The sequence below is a fragment of the Engystomops pustulosus genome, chromosome 8 (genome assembly GCF_040894005.1).
Source record: "Engystomops pustulosus chromosome 8, aEngPut4.maternal, whole genome shotgun sequence".
NCBI classification, from domain to species: domain Eukaryota; kingdom Metazoa; phylum Chordata; class Amphibia; order Anura; family Leptodactylidae; genus Engystomops; species Engystomops pustulosus.
Genome location: NC_092418.1, coordinates 75909918 through 75927555, shown reverse-complemented (window position 1 = coordinate 75927555; position 17638 = coordinate 75909918). Strand labels below are relative to the sequence as shown.

Sequence of the window (17638 nt, the reverse complement as noted above, 5' to 3'; positions counted from 1 at the left end):
TTATAATAAATTGTTCACCAATAAACTGGTGCAGTAAGTCTAATAAATCTGGCCCATTGACTTTCATTGTTAAGCTTTTCTATTGAAGTTAACAAAGCTTGTACATAAATCTGGCACAAATATTGGTTATTTGTGTGGTTCCTGAATCTCAGCAATAAGTTGTGATCTCTGGGGAAGTAGTGTGCCGCTACGAGAGAAATGTAGCCACTCATTCAGTAGTCAACAATGTAGGCTGGGCATTGATGGGCTTCAATACGTCTTTTGGCTATAGATTTAAGATATTATCTTCCCACTATTTTATATGTGATTTTATGGAAGTATTCTCCAACCTGTGGCTCTGACTTCAGGTTGAGATCTAAACAGTATAAAATGATATAAAACCCACAAACAAATGTCTAAAATCATCTAGAAGTACCAGCTCCGAAATAAATACATGCATGCAGCCATACATTTTGGCAGATGCGACTAACTACAGATCACCCTGAGGCGTGTCTGGCAAAAAGTATTTACAGAATGAAGGAGTGGGTTTAACAAGGTGTATACAGAGTGTACATATCACACAAAAGCTAAGGTGACATATTTGTCTGCAATGCTCCATTAAAAAGAGCCTCGCCCCATTTCTTGGCTTTCTTAAAAACAGCTCCACCCTCTGGCTGGTGACATCCGAGGCTTTATGACACATGGAATGATTTTCTTGTAATGTCAGAAACAATTAACCCTCAAACACCTATGTAATACATTAGAAACTGAAGTAGCATATGCAACTCTATGGGCCAAATTTATCAGGGCTTGTTTGCCTGAAACCCTGAAATGGTCATAATTCCTGAAGCACGGGCAGGAATTGCACCTATTTCCCTCCTTATGTCAACCTCCGCACCAAGCGGGTATGGAGGGGCATGAAGGTTGGGTGTAGCCGCCAGTAGAGACCTGGAGTACAACTGCCCTGTTGACGCCTGCCGGATATATCAGGAGGCCAGAGGGTGTCTAACATTATGAAAAACAAAAAAATGAGCCGAAAAAGATATTATTTCACACAAGTAATGATTCGCTGCTGTACCATTTTTCAATAAATATATATTTTTTTGATTAATTATATTTCAGGGAGCGACAAGGCACCTGCAATTTCAATTTCACAGCAGGGGAGATATTTATGGGAGCAAAGAATAAAAACAGCTCTGCAAGATTCAGATCATCTTTCACGTATTGCAAACTATGATGAGAGGTCCAATCAGGACTTCACTCTAGTAGAGTCTTAGTAGAGTACTAACGTGTAGCTTATCAACAAGATTTCCGACTATGCAATAAGATGCCACTCTATGATTATTAGTGGGCTAAATATATTGATAGCGTTCCACAGAATAGTCCCCAATATACAATTGGTGAGGACTGATGAGCTGTCCTCAGAGAATGCAACAGAAGGTGGACAGCTTTGTTTTCTGTGTAGTCATGAGACCAGGTTACTGCAGCTTCCATTTATTTGAATGGAAGCTGAGCTGCAGTGACTAAGTTCAGCCACTACACAGAGAGAAGAGCTGTCTCAACCCTGATCCATTCTCCATTTATCAGATACTGACAACAGTTTATCTGTTGGGGTGCAGGGTGTAGCACATGACTGATCAGATATTGAAGGCCTCCTCTATAGACAGGTTATCAATATTTTAAGCCAAGAACTATTAATTTGATCCATTAATTACTTTTGTAGGCATCGACTGCAGCCTTTCCTTAGGAATTGTGTACATATGATTCCTAGTCAGAGGCTTTCTACAGGTAGAAGTAGAATATAGAAAAATGATACACAAAAAGAATAAGGAACCTCCATGTTTAATATGAGACCATATTATTTAGTTATTTGGATACAAATGCTGCTCTAGTTTAATATGTTAAAATATCACTTTGAAAATATAATTGGAAGCGGTAGGCAAGCACATTCAGGCACATGCTTTCCACTCTACACAAGGATCTATATCATTGATCTTAAGAAGATCTGGATCACTCATCCCAATGCATGAATACCTCTGCTATTCAGATGAACTGCTATTGAGGCATTATACCGCAGAGAATATCCAACATGATTAGTTTGTATTATCTTCTCCTTGAACGTGGTTTTTGTAGTTGAACAGACTACACATCTCATGTAACACATTACACAATACCTAAAGTCTGCAGAATTTTGCAGTTCAGTAATGTAACTTTGTGTTAATATAGAATGCAAAATGGTTAAAGTGAGATGAGGTGTTCTCTGTCCCTCCATTATTGCGGAGGGACTGTATTACAACCCATAAGACTTAGTAAATGAAATCTGACTATGTACAGGGACCTCTTAATTGTACTTGTCCATTAGTAAGGCAAGAGCATCCTGTTCCAGTTTGTCGTTCTACTTTGAGAATGTCACTTGATGTCACATCACAGTGATCCTATAGCCATCAAACTGTCCACTGCTACAGTGCAAAGCCATATAATTTAAATATATATAAATAATCAGTGCAAGAGTCTGAAATCATGCGTAAAGTGAACACAAGCGACACAGAGTCACATGGTCATTCAGTCAGTATAAGGAGATTGTGGTGATAGAAAGTGGGTAAATAACATTGATCTCTCCTGGAAATCAGAGGACAGAATCAAGTTCCATATAATGTAGAACACTCCAGGATCAAAGTGAATTCACTGTCTGAGACAAGTAATCAATGCTGGCAGCAAGCAGTCACAAAGGCCCTTCACTATGATATGGACAAGCGATAGACGGAACAGTAATGAGATGGTATCTCCACGTCCCAGATACATATTAGCTTAGAACAATGTTTGCTAGTATTTACTGATAACAAATACAGATTGTGGCTGCAATAAATAGATCCGATAAAAACCATTACATGGAACATATCTAAAGTCTTATGAAATATTTCTTTTATACATGAATACTGTCTCAAATGATCTACCTCTAATCAAACAAACCATGTATTACTTTACATTTGTAATATAGAAATTTTACAGTTTCTTCCTGCCTACTCACATCACATGTGTAGGGAACTATTGTCCCCAGTAGGATCTGTAATATTTACTCATAAAGATATATGTCATTATGGAGGCTTTATGATATGGAGGAAGTAGGAAAATGTTTACATCAGAAGACCCAGGTAAAATTTTGGTTGAGAAGGAGTAAAAATGGAGATCAGTTATTAGTCTCATACAGGTTAATGAAGACAATTTTACTGAAGATTTGCATAAAAGATGTTTTATTTTACCCATACAAAGCTTAGTACTATATTTATTGGTCCCCACCAACACCACCCACCTATACTGCAGAGAGATCATTGATAGAAATTGCTGGCCAACCACTTTAAACAATTATCACTATAACCGCTGTGCTGACAGTATCATGATCAGTAATAATAATAATAATTTAGTTTGCTGGCTACAAAAGTTACCAGCCTATCCTCTAATTTAGCTGCATACATGTTTTTTAATGATCCATTAATTCATGCTAAACATGGCCTCTGATTTAAATGCAGCATGTTATTGAGCAGAATGTGTAGAGCAGGTTGATATATGAGATGGATCTACCAGAGCCTGTTAGTAAATCCGGACGGGATCTCCGACCAGGTTGGAACGGTTTAGGCCAGGTCCGACCTGATGGAGACTTCAGCTATAGTCTCCGCCAGACAGTATTTTGAGATTTTTGGAAGTATGTAATTCTTCATGTTAAAGGGGTTGTCCTTTAGGATGAGCTCTATGTTTTTTTACATTCTACTAAGCAGACCATTATATATAGCAAGCTGGTAAGGATAGGTGATTAATTTATTAAAGCCAGACAACCTCTAAGTTATCTTATGTTTGATAACGTGAGATGGTAAAATTAGTGCACAGCAAAAAAAAAGGCATATTTTCATGAAACAAAGATCCAGCTTTGGGTTCTTAAAGAAAATCTAATATTAAATTAAACATGATAAACCAGGGACACTTACTCATAGATACAGGGACTGTGACTGTGGTAATCTTCTTATCTATGGCCTCCTTCCTTCTCAAAATCTACTTTTTAAATTATGCTAATGAGACGGAAGTGCTGCATGTTGCAATTATCAAAAATGCAACAACTGCTTTACTCATTGTAACAGCCTCTGAAGCTGCTGCATTGAGGGTCTCTGGAAACACCCACCAAAGTCCTTCAGGCTCATTCGAATAATTATAAAAGTTGGTTTTAGAAGAAAGGAGGAAATGGCTAACAAATATGGGAAGATTACCAACGTCACAGTGTCTGGATCTATGAGTAATTGACTGGTTTATTATGCTTGGTTTTGATGGTAGATTTCCTCTAAAGACTAAGACTGACTTATGTTTTTAAAACTTGGGTACAGCTGGAATTGACACAGTACTAATCACTTTATCTGCATGAATTTCACCTAATATATTAATTTAACTGACCTAATTTTGTTGCTTACCCTCTCTATATCTACTAAACAAAAGACACATTATCAGAGAGCTTACCAGTGTTCAATCAGGCATCCAGCACTGAGACCAGCAGGAGGGTTATCTGAAACCAGAGAGTAAACAATGCATTTATTATTCACACATCAGATACACAGAACAATTTCTCCTTTTGTATTTGGGGATGCGAATGATACCTCTGGGACACAAAGGGTACAAAACCATAATGATGCGAATGAACAAATTCAACACAGAACTAATCTCCGTAAGCTCCAATTAAAAATGATTAGATGAAAACAATCCAAAGCCAAGTCCACACAAATATTTTCTGCTTTGTAATAAGATGTAGCCTGAAAAATGACATAGCTTATGGTCCTTACCACTTTGACACTTTATTAGGAAGTTGCAGATGACATGAGAAATCTGTTTATCACAGAACATCATTTGTGGCCTTTCTAAATTATATATTTTTAAAGGGAGTCTATCTGATCAAACATGATATATTTTAATAACCATATACTGCTCCTACACCCTTCTTTTTCCCCTTTTAAGCAGTTTTTGTAAATCATCTTTCGGCCCTATTTTCCACTGACAGCTGAGATATAAAGGAGCCAGATAAAGAGGCTAAGGGAACATGTCATCAGGAAGGTAATTTTTACCTGAAGACAGGTTTTAATAGCCTATGGGATGCTCATTTCAAAAATACATTTGTCAGCAATAGGAATAAATACAGTGCTTTTTAATCAATTATTTTACATTATCTGGCTCCCTGCCAGCAGTGTATAGTGAGTCCCGGGGATGGGGCAATTCAAACAACAAAAATTATCTTCTCTTCAATCCCTCCCCCCCTCCTCCTTATTCATGGTCCTCCCTCCCTACCTCTAGATGGCTATTGCCATTTGAACTGTCCCCCCTTCCGACTCATCACACTACTGGCAGGGAGCCAGGTAATGTACCGTAATCAATTAATTTATATTGCTGACAAAGGCATTTTTAAATGAACATGCCATAGGCTATTGGAAGCTGTCTTCAGGTAAAAATTAGATCCCTGATGACAGTAAGCTCTAGTAAAAAAAAAAAAGACAACAATTATAAAGATAACAAAACACTTATTTTAATTCTATACTTACTTTGTCAATACATTTGTCTATTACACATGATCATGATAATAGATAATGACCTTCATCAAATCCACCATAGGCTATGGTTCCATGATGTAAGGTTTCATAATGTAATTTTCCTCAAAACCTGTACAATTTATAATGTATCTATATAAAACCTAGGCTAACTGACTACTCAGTGTATACCAGTACTTATTATTATTGACATTATATTTACTGTGCTTTCATACTGTACTCGCCGTTGTAGGAGTTTCTAATTTCTTGTCTATACAAGTCATCTCTGTTATTTAGTCTGAAAGCTGGAACAATAGCATGCATGCTGTAAGCATTGCCGCTCATCTTGCCAACCACAATGCAGCTGCTCGCTGCAGGGATTTATACAAAAAGACCAGAAATAGTGAGTGGGCCAAGAAGAAATGACATTTTACATCAGGAAAACAAACAAATAACAAATGCAGAAAGATAACAGTGGGAATCCTCACAATAATATATTAAATTCCCAGGATACTGGAAGCCTTAGTAATGTTCATGATACACAATCTTTGATTATTTGGAGACTTTCTAGGGGTTTTACTAATAAGAGTTGAATATCAGGTTCCCTTTTCCTGTATACAGAAATATGTATCTTTAGTACTCCAAGTTTTATAAAAATAGCTAAGAACAGACAGCTAACCTATGTTCTTACCTCTGGTCCAGTGTGACATCTCTTGTCACTGCCGGCCTCTGTTGGTATACACAGGACTCTGCAGTGATATAATGATCACAGCACCTACCTGCTACAACCTGTGGCAGCGATCTGTTTATTAGGATGTACTGGCTGTGCGCTGTCAATGTGACTTTCTCTATAGATTCTCTCTATACCAACACAGGCCGGTGGTGATGGGAGGTGAAGACAGAGCACCATAAATTACTCAAGTAATGTGTAAATAACAATAACCACCAGTACTCAAATGACACCAACATTACTAATTTCACTCTTTTCTATCCCTTTATATCCCTATAAAGTTTGTATATTAAAGAGTTTAGAAAATTTTGAAATTTAGAAATTGACATGTAGCTGTAGGCAAAAGATAATCCCCTGTAAAGAACTGTCCTGGCTATTATTGACATGCACATATCACAACTCACAAATCACAATGCAAGTAGACAATTCTACTTGTCATATGGAGTCTATTTCCATTATCAGAAGACCGGTATGTTAAATAAAACATAATAGTTGGGAAGCCTGGTACAGATTTTCCAGTTGTATGCAGGTCCTGAGAAAATAAGTTGTCTCAGCTAACCCCAGACCGCTCTGGGAATTACAGGGCATTTTTATAGAAATTCCTGGATTGAACTTCCCACTTGGTTATTTTTAGACTACATGTCCTCATGGCGCTTGCTGCAGTTGCTTACAGAAGCTTCGTCTTTCTTGTAGATAGCTATTGCCTGACTAATAATATAGTCAATGCTGGCAATTACCATGTTCCTTCAAGTTTCACCAATCTTTCTAGTCATTTGGAATACTAGTACTTACAAAAAAATCTTCTTTAAAGAGACAAGGCGCAAAGTACAAAATGCTAAATGACAAATTCAAATTAATTGTCTCTGTGATTCTCATCAATTTAGTGTTTGTTTTTAGATATGGAAGATTAATTAGCTCTTACTTAGCTCATACTCAAAACTGGCTCATACTAGCCAAGGGGGTGGTAACCTTTTCTTTTCTCTGGGGGTGTCTCTGTGTGTTATATGAACTTTATCTAATCAACAAGAAAAAACTGCAGATCCCGAACAAGTGCAGAGGAGAGCAACCAATCTTATTTAGGGAATTAGAGGCTAGAAAACAATGATAAATTACTACATTTTGGGGGAAAATATGAGGGGAGATATTTCTGAATGGGCAGTAAAGGAATCTTTCCAAAGATCTTTTTATACCTAAGACAAGGGGGCATCCTCTACGCCTATAGGCTTTGCCATTGTCATAGACAGGGATTTTTGAGCCAGTGCTCTTATCTTCAGTATAAACAATATACCTTATACAGCAACAGGTAGAGTCATAGCTGGCACCTATATGCTTGACATGATTACTTGTATTGGAGGATTATGGATCACTATGTTGTTCTAGGACAGAAAACACAGAGTGAAGGAAACATACACAGCATCTTGGAAAATGGCGATTGGCAGTAGTGTGGTACAAGCTATGCCACGTATGGTGGTTGTCCCCTGTAACCATCTGAACATCTACTTCACCTGACTACTCATATGAAAAGTATTTAGTAGCTAAGACTGGGGTATTGTAAGCATCATGTTTTCTGACAATATTCTACATTAGCCATACACAAAAGCTCAAGGTTTGTATGTATCATCCTAGGTTGTTAAACAAATAATGAATGCTAACCAGGCATTTGTGGTGTGATATTGCAACTTGGCCTCTTGGCTACAAAAATCAAGTGTGCTTGAAAAGATAGGTAAAAGTGTCTTGACCTGATATTTTAATAGAACACATGCTAAACAACTAAATCGGTTATTTAAAGGGAACCTGCCAGCAGAAATTAACCTAATAGACCAGTATGTTGCCAACACCTTCCAGATCATGTTACTTTAATGACCCAGGTATTATTGAAGTGAAATGTAAACTGGCTGTAAAAAGTCAAGGAGGTGGAGATTTTAAATCTGAAGTCAAGCTCTCTCTTCACTGTAATTGGTGGTCCTGCATCCAGAGACATCACTAACCAGATCTCCTGAAGTCCAATACATGATCAATCACAGAGGAGGAGGCATGCAGAGCCCCCTACCTTGACTTCAGTTTTACACTCTCCACCTCCTTGACTTTATACAAACAATTTACGTTTCACTTTGAAGTTGATTTTCTGGATGACTCCACCGCACTGGACCATGAAAGAAACAAAAACTGAAAGGTATTGCGCTGTTTGACCGTATACTGGTACTGTTTTTTTAGGCCAATTACTAATGACAGGTTCCCTTTAAGTACAATTTGACCTAACAACAATGTGTGCTAAGAATCTGTACCAGCTCTACCAGACATAAAACAAGCCTAGTACATTAGCATTAGTGTAACATTTGCTAGTATATCGCTCATCTTGAAAATAACTCAATTAGAATTTACAGGGTATGATTTTGGATACAGAGAAATTGTTCATTTTTCCATTTACCGTCGTTATATGATGTACTGTTAGTTCTGATACTTGTTTATTATGATATTACGGAACCCTATATTGAAGGGATGTATTGAGCTGAGTATGAAACTCTATTCCAATAGCACATATACAAGTCATAAGCCTCCACACAAACCCCTGAGGACAGGGGATGATTCAGAGGCGTGAATCACACTGTTCACAGCATCCACCCTGAGAGAGACGCTTTAACCTACACAGCCAGCACCAAGCACTGACATATGCAGAACAGGACGAGGCTGTTTATTGGACAACAGTGAAGAGGTGATTTCTCTATATCACTCTGCTAATTAAAGACAAGCTAAGCAAAGGGAGACGCCATGTCTTACTGCAATGCAGCCAACATTATTGATTCCCCTCTGTTATAAGGAATAAAGGGGATCCGTGAAAATTATTCAATACAGTCCTTCAGATTAAACAAGTCTGCATGATGCCAAAGGATGACCAGGTCATAACCCAGCTGCTGAACCAAAATTTGAAAAGAGCTTGGTGCAAATATTAGCTCTCATCCCCAATATAAAGAGTAAAATATCCACTAGATCATGGACTTGCAAACAATATCCTAAAGGATAATATACCCACTTGATGTTGTGACTAAAGTTTGATCCATGAGTCTATAAGCGAACCTAGTGTTTCTTGAAAAATGTCAAGTATTAGGCTGGGTTTACTTAAACCACAGCTTTTTGAACCATAGACTGGCTGCATGCAAAATTTTTCTCCAAGGAATGATGGGATTGTGTATGTGTGGGGAAAAATTTCAGAAAAGTTAACTATGAAAGCCCCACTATTAGCACTTACCTAACGCCATCCCCTCATATGCCCACAAACTATATAATGACCCCCCTAAGTTGCCCCCATTAGTATAATGCTCCCTACCTATGACAACCTTCACTTGTAATGCCCCCTTTTTGTAACCACCTTATTGAAATGCCCCATTTTCTGTAACTAACCACTTTTAATACTCCCTTTCTGTAAACCCCTCTTCGGCAGATAACCATCTATAATTCTCACTTTTACTCATTTCCACGCAGAAGACCTCTTCTCTGTCATGGCTGTGCAGGGCTCTGAAGCAGGGAAGCCGAATGTGATGACACCTGTCAGCTTCACAGCCTACTATGGCTAGTATGGGTCCATTAACAAATTAACTTGGATTAGCTATATCTTTTGATATTTGGTGGCAGACCCCAAATTTATCAGGGGCATAGCAGCCATGAAATGATTTTGTTGTTCAGGGTTTGGTTCTAGGTGACAATCAGTTCCTCTTTCAAAGACAAATAGTTATGTCATGTGTTAACCTGCCTACACATAATGTGACACTTTAATGTTATATCAACAGCAATTATCTTCCACTAATGGGGCAGAGAAATAAATATGACACAGTTACATTAGACTTGGTTTCTGGGTGTGTAATGTTATTGTATAAGTATGCAAGTAACTGGCTGATCCTGCGTAGTGGTACAATATTATTTGATTACTTAGAAAGCATAGATGTGGCTACACGATTCAGAATATTCTTTTGGTGGAAAGTAATCTCTGTGTAATTCTAAATCCGTTACATATTCATAGAAAGAATCCTGATTAGATGATGGACATACCAAATTTAGTCCCATGCACTGTGATTCATCTATATCAATGATGGTAAACCATCTTAGAGACTGAGTGCCCAAACCACAGCCAATCCCACTTTTTTATCACAAAAAGCCAACATGGCAACTTAAGTGGTAAATTATTGATTCCTGTTCTTCAAAAACGTTCAGCCTCCTGTGGCAACCAATACAGTTGAAAGAATTCAGACTATTATAGTTGCTTATCTCCAGGGTCTCTCAGTACTGGAAGGATCTTGGGGTCAGCAGGAAATAATCCAGCTCTGCCAAGATCTTTCTGCAGTCCGAGCAGGATATCTTGAGTTGCCTTGGTCTGAAGGGAGATCCCTTGAGTCTTGTCTAGTGAACTCTGTGCTGGGGCAATGCCCTGGGTGCCCACAGAAAGGGCCCTTAGTGCCACATAGGTTCGTCACCACTGATCTATATGATGAGGGACTTCTCAAAATTCCCTAATGTAGTAAGTACAGCTTCCATTAGCAATGCTCGGGAAGATACAACGTGGTTTAGTATTTTAAGTAAATGTGACCCTTTGTGCATAAGAATGTATAATCTAAAACATCATATAAACATTCTGAAAGACAGAATCAGCAGGGGTTTCTGGTGCTGAGGACATCATTGATTCCTAGGATAAAAGCCCTATACTCTAATTGGCCATGGATCTCTCCAGAGGGAACTGAGAGAGGATGGCATTATGCTCTAAAGATTACCATAGCCTTTTAATTCTAGCAATTTATTGACTTGTCTTCAAAAGATAATTGTTGCATAACTAAATAACACCCCCCCCCCCCTAAATCTTGGGGTGTAAGCAAGTGCAATAATTGATTTTCCTAAATTGCCTCCTTAGCTTTGAATAACCTAGTACTACAATAAGTCCAAAGACACCTATATCATTACACAAACTATTGTCTATACACAATATATAAATGTCAGTTGAACCCTTCCCATTCCAAAAAATAAGCTAATTATCTAACTTTCCCACCTCTCACCTGGTAGTGAGTGTTGTGGGGAAAGAACAGTCAGACATGTTTAATTTTCAAGTTGTGTTGCTTTACAGGCAGTCCCCGGGTTACGTACATGATTGGGTCTGTAGGTTTGTTCTTAAGTTGAATTTGTATGTCAGAACTTTATACTTTATCATTGTAACTCCAGACAATTTTTTTTGGTCTCTGTGACAATTGGATTTTAATAATGTTGGATTGTCATCAGAACCAGGATTAACAATAAAGCTTCATTACAGACACCTGTGATACCTGTTACAGCTGTTTATTGTAGCCTGGGGCTAAAGTACAGAAAATTACCAATTACCAGAGGTCCATTTGTAACTAGGGGTCGGCGGAGTGTTCTTAAGTAGGGGGCCGTCTGTATTTGGATTAAGTGAGAATCTGTAGATCACGGGTGTTACACTGGGGTGTCAGCTGTTAGTTATAGCCAGCACCCTGTATTTCCCGAAGCTGGTTCGGCTCCAATCCAGAGCTGAGCCGGATATATCCGCCGCTGAACACTAAGTCACTGCGCTTGGCGGCGGATATATCCGCCGCGGAGTGGGAAGGGGTCAAGAATGAATTTTCAAGAGGTTCTTTCAAAGTCATGCACTTTAAAGGTATGTATATGATATGTACTGTATTTCTAAGTAGATCAAATGTAATAACTACCTTCAGCTTTCATAATAAATTACATAATAGAGAAGTATTGCAGCAAAGCACACTAAATGATGATGATTAAACAATTAAGCAGCAATATTGACTTATGTTATGAACATCAAAAGGGATAGTAATTTTGGATTAAGTGGCAGGAGGGTGTCAGCAAATGATGCCAACTGTTCTGGTTTTAAATGTCCATTTGTAGGGTGTAATTAGTACTTTAAAATGTTAGTCACTCTCAAACCGACCAAACATGTTTTATATAATGTCAATGTATATAACAAGGAGACACTGTAACAGCTTGTGAAGACAGAGCACAAAGGGCTCTGGTAACGCCTCCCAGAGTCCTTCAGATTCATTAGGATAATTATAATACAGGCAGTCCCCGGGTTACATACAAGATAGGGTCTGGAGGTTTGTTCTTAAGTTGAATTTGTATGTAAGTCGAAACTGTATATTTTATAATTGAAGTTCTAGACAAATTTTTTTCTTTTGTCCCAGTGATAATTGGAGTTTCAAAATTTTTGCTGTAATTGGACCAAGAATTATCCATAAAGCTTCATTACAGACACCTTACAGCTGATCATTGCAGTCTGGGACTATAGTAAAGCATCCAGAGAGCTTCTCCAGAGGTCACAGTGGGCAGAGGGGTCCGTCTGTAACTATGGGTTGTCTGTAAGTCGGGTGTCCTTAAGTAGGGGACCGCCTGTAGTTGATTCTATAAGGAAGTAGGGCATGGATAACAAGGCGCCTGAATTTATGAGTAAGTGCCTTGAGTTTGTTTGTAGATTTCCATTAACCCCTACTAGTACGGCGCGCGCCGGGTCCCGGTGCATGGAGAGGGCTTGTGGGCCGAGCCCTCTCCATAGCCGGTAAGTCTTTGCTGCATCAGAGACAGCTTCGGGCCTTCGTGAGATCCGTTGCCATGACAGCTTCGGGTCTCACGAAGGCCCGAAGCTGTCTCGTTTTAACCCATTCATTTCAATGTGCTATCAGCACATTGTAATGAATGAGGAGTAAAGTCCCCATATACTGCCATATTGCAGTATGACAGTATATGGTAGGATCGATCAGACAACCTAGGGTTAAAGTACCCTAGGGAGTCTGAAAAATAGTAAAAGTAAAAAAAAAGTTTAAAAAAAAAAATTATAATAGAAAAACCTAAAAATTCAAATCACCCCCCTTACCCTAGAACTGATATTAATATTAATAAACAGTAAAAATCATAAACACATTAGGTATCACCGCGTCCGAAAATGTCCGATCTATCAAAATATAATAACGTTTTTTCACTGCGTTTAACCCCGTAACGGAAAATAGGGTCCAAAGTCAACAATGACATTTTTTTGCCATTTTGGAAAATATAAAAAAAATTATAAAATGTGATCAAAAGGTCGCACAGTCCTAAAAATGACAGCAATGAAAATGCCATCAAAAGTTGCAAAAAATGACACCACCCACAGCTCCGTATACCAAAGTATGAAAAAGTTATTGCCACCAGAAGATGGCAAAATAAAAAAAAAAATTTGTACAGGAGGTTTTAATTTTTTAAATGTATGAAAACATTATAAAACCTATACAAATTTGGTATCTACGTAATCGTGGCAACCCAAAGAATAAATCAGACATTTCATTTGGGGCACACACTGAAAGCTGTAAAATCCAAGCCCACAAGAAAACGTCGCAAATGTGTTTTTTCACCATTTTCACTGCATTTGGAATTTTTTTCCCGCTTCCCAGTACGCGCCATGGAAAAAAACCATAACAGAGCTCTTTATGTGGAAAAATAAAAAAGTTATAGATTTTTGAAGGTGGGGAGTGAAAAATGGAAGTGAAAAAACTAAAAAAGGCCAAGTCGTTAAGGGGTTAAAGAAGTGACCCTGCCATAGAGGTGCTATAGGCTTTAAGATGGTATGGGAAGGCTAGCCAGACCCTCTCCAGCCGAGCACAGGATATTATCCGGATGCTTAATTTAGTAAAGAGACCACCAGCAGTTTGTATGTAAGTCGGAACCGTATACTTTATTATTGTAACCCCAGTCAAAATTATTTTGGTCTTTGTGACAATTGGATTTTAAAAATGTTGGATTGTCATAAGAACCAGGATTAACAATAAATTTTAACTGCAGACACCATTGATAACTGTTAAAGCTGTTTACTGTAGCCTAGGACTGAAGTACAGTAAATTACCAAAATCCAAAGGTCCGTTTGTAACTAGGGGTCATATGTAAGTCAGGTGTTCTTAAGTAGGGGACCGCTTGTAATGTGAATTCCTAAATTCATGCCTTGATTCTTTGGCATTCAACAGTTAAAATGTGTCTACATAACTACATTTGGGTAATAGTTCAAGAAAATTAGGATAATTTTCTTTAAAAAAAAAATCCTGCCTAACATGGCTAGTTCCACAAAGACAAAGTTTAATATTTTAGACATATTTATGACTTGTACAAAAAAGGGGTGTATTTTTGGATGAAAAGGTTTGGCTTTGGGGACATGAATTTTCAGGCATAAGCTAAGTACAAGGAGCTGCACACACTTGTCTGCGAAGCTAGAGTTCTGCGCATGTGCAAAACACAGACCAACCGCTGTACGTTCTCTACTCCAAAGCCGGAGCTACAGCGCATGCTGCGCGCTAAAGATGTCTGGGTAGGAGGATCACGTAGAAACAGTAGTGACCGCACACCATGTATGGGTGGTGCTCAATGTAGGATTCTCAGTCCATCCATAATCCACATAGAGAACATGGCACACACCAAACTGGTTTTCTTTAATTTTTTTATTTTTAGCGTTTTCAACGTATAATTCACACAGTGGAGCCTTCACCGTAGAAATTGAACAAAAGTTATATAATTCTATACAGATCAGAAGTAATATACAACGTTTCGGTCATCACGACCTTTGTCAAGCATGATCTGGCAATGTCTGCAGTAGTAGGTAGGAGAGTGGTGAGGCTGTATATTAAAACAAAGTGCAGCAATGATAGAGGGAAGTAAAGGATTAGCCCTAAAAAGGGTTATCCTTACATACGTTAGATGCACCTATCACCGGATCTACCTTGATCCGTAGTGGTAGGTTTCCTTTAAACACTGCAAAAAATCTGGAGAAGCTTAAGAATTCTAGACTAACTTTGCATTTACTTTTCACCTGTGTAATGTTCTACAATATAGTACCCCTGTGTTCTGCTTCAGCTCTAGCATCCCATACAACCCCTCAAAATCACTACAAAGTTATAGCTAAAGTTGTCACTATTGACAATACCAGTTTTTCCACTGACCTTTGATTCACCATAAAAAGGGTTCGCTCGTGAAATATAGTTCTCAAATTTAAATCAAAAGCTCATTTTTAACCCCCTTATTTTACAATTTTACTCATTTTTATTGCCATTTTAGCTCCTATTAAATTCCACTGTGTCGGCGGAGACTCTATAAGCAGACATTTCATAATCCCTCTTGTTCTGTGAGATGCTGTGTGCTGACAATGTGCTTAGATTATAAGGGTATAGTGTTTATATACACTTTCATTTAGCTTCTGAACAGAAAAAGAAAGATGAGACATTAGAGTCATGAGAAATGATGAGATCCATTAGATGGATATAACACAAAATGACAAACTGCTGGCTCTGCTACACTTAGCTATAACACACAGAGTGCCTCCCTCCCCTGGATAAAGACCTTATGTTATCTGAATCTAGTAGAGAAAACTCTGCTCGCTGCTTGCCGGTAGGAAGAGTCTGTGTCTGAGCTTGTCTTGTAATGCTGGGGGCAGGGGCAGAATGCAGAAAGCACACTGCACTGTGCAGATAGTAGAAGCTATTCATGAGAAGAATGTGTTATTTTGTTATCCTGAGAATCTAAGAATCTGGTCTTCATGGGAATACTCAGGGACTGTAGATCATTTCTGAAATAGCCACAGCGATTTACAGTCACAGTATAGTATATGGGATTTATACATAAATACCACCAAGCTGGTGCAAAAAAAAAAATCCCTACAGTGAAAACTGATTTCTGCTACAGGTTATCTACAGTCTGCAAGGCAGCTTAAAAACATTTTTGGGGATTTTTGACCCAGTTTGATGAAGACATTCCACAGACATTCTAACAGGTTGTCCCTGAGCTTGAGATGGATTTTTACCCAAAAGCTGGAAGGGCAATGTTGCCACAGGAACCAGTAAACGCAAGAACATTTTTCAATTTTCCTGGACTGTAATATAGTTGCCAGTGATATAAGCTATTTCAGTAGCAATAAGCTGCCCAATACGCTGTAGTCAGAGCCTTCAAACACTCCATGAATCCAAATCTCATAATGATGGAAACATACATGGACATCGACATAATCACCTACAGAGATGTGATTCTCATAACATGCCTTGCAAAGGCTACCCTCAGCTAAAATAATTTTAGATATTAGATTAGTAATCGATTTTAATAGATTTGTAATAGATTTTCACATGTAATAGGACTAATGCCCCTCCAGGCTGAAGACTTGTGAACAAGGTAGATTTATGCTGCCTGGTTTCTTGTGTATATCGGTTGAATTATAGCCAGTTATTTACTCTACTAGTCAATCCTCTAAAGAATTGTGTAGAAGATGACTGCAAAAAAGGGAGATGCTAGGAGATCTGGGAAATTCAGAAAATTATTACCATGATGATTGTGTTTGGTGACCAGTTATGTAATGTGGTCAAAGAGTAGCGGCTTTGTATGGTGACAATGGTTGTAGATGAGATCAAGATTTTGCTTGTGTACATGTCTTTTTGTGTACATGTCTTTCTTTAACTTGGTCCTATTCTCACAATCTTCTTACAATCTTGGGCCTTCCTGGTCTTTATTTTCTTATTAATGTTATAACTATTGATATTGCTGTTGTTATTCAATGAAGGATGTGCATGTGATGCTACTGAGAATAGCTTTGACGTAAAAGAAGAAATTTGAATAATTCTGTGCCTTGTTTTCTTTTTAATATTTTCCCTTATATCTATTTCTACAGAATTATTCAAACATGATTTCAGGATTGATTCAGATTTTTTGTTTTCTTTCAGATCCAATGTTTTCATGCATAAAATTGAGGCTTGATAATTATATAGTCACATATGAGAAAGATGTAGGGTTCATGCAATGCCAGTATGGCACACTAGGCTTTCTATCAGGCTGCAGACTGGAGAGACGTCAGGTCAGCCACTAAGTCAGCAATTAAGCTATCCAGCTGGAAGTAGACACAGCAGCTATGGGGTAGTCTTAGAGCTGTGCTTCCAGCAAGCAGCTCTGTCTAGACTCTGGCTCTGTCTCCTCCTGCTTACTCAGTAGCTCAATTCAGCCTACAGCACATTGGTACACAAAGAAGATGAGAAATTTTACAAAATATGGCAGTAAATAGAAAATGTGTGATAAACTGAAAAATTGGATCCATTACTTAAACGACAATGACTTTATACCATAAAAAAGAAGTGACAGGAATGCCAAACGGATAGCCTGGTTTCAGCTCTTTATACCTTAGGCCAGAGACACATGACCCTACTTGTGTAACACCCCTGCCAATGCATGGGATTGGTAAGTGTTGCGTAAATGCCCTTCTTCATGCCAGTAGCTACCCGGTGAGATTGATCACCTCACTAGGAGGTCTGTAACATGGGTGCAACTTAGTAATTGCAGCGTGAAGCCACTGCCTGGTGAGGCAAGAGTTCAC

At 38.3% G+C, this 17638-nt stretch overlaps 1 protein-coding gene across 12 annotated transcripts in view; it reads right to left on the bottom strand.

Annotated features, from left to right (window-relative positions):
• The window catches only part of MAP2 (microtubule associated protein 2), a 136774-nt gene that overhangs the window by 113720 nt on the left and 5416 nt on the right, over positions 1–17638 (bottom strand). For all 12 annotated transcript variants that reach the window (XM_072121299.1, XM_072121292.1, XM_072121294.1 and 9 more), the window contains exon 2: positions 4480–4525. The gene's annotated coding sequence lies outside the window, so the exon portion shown is untranslated. The remainder of the gene's footprint in view (positions 1–4479; positions 4526–17638) is intronic.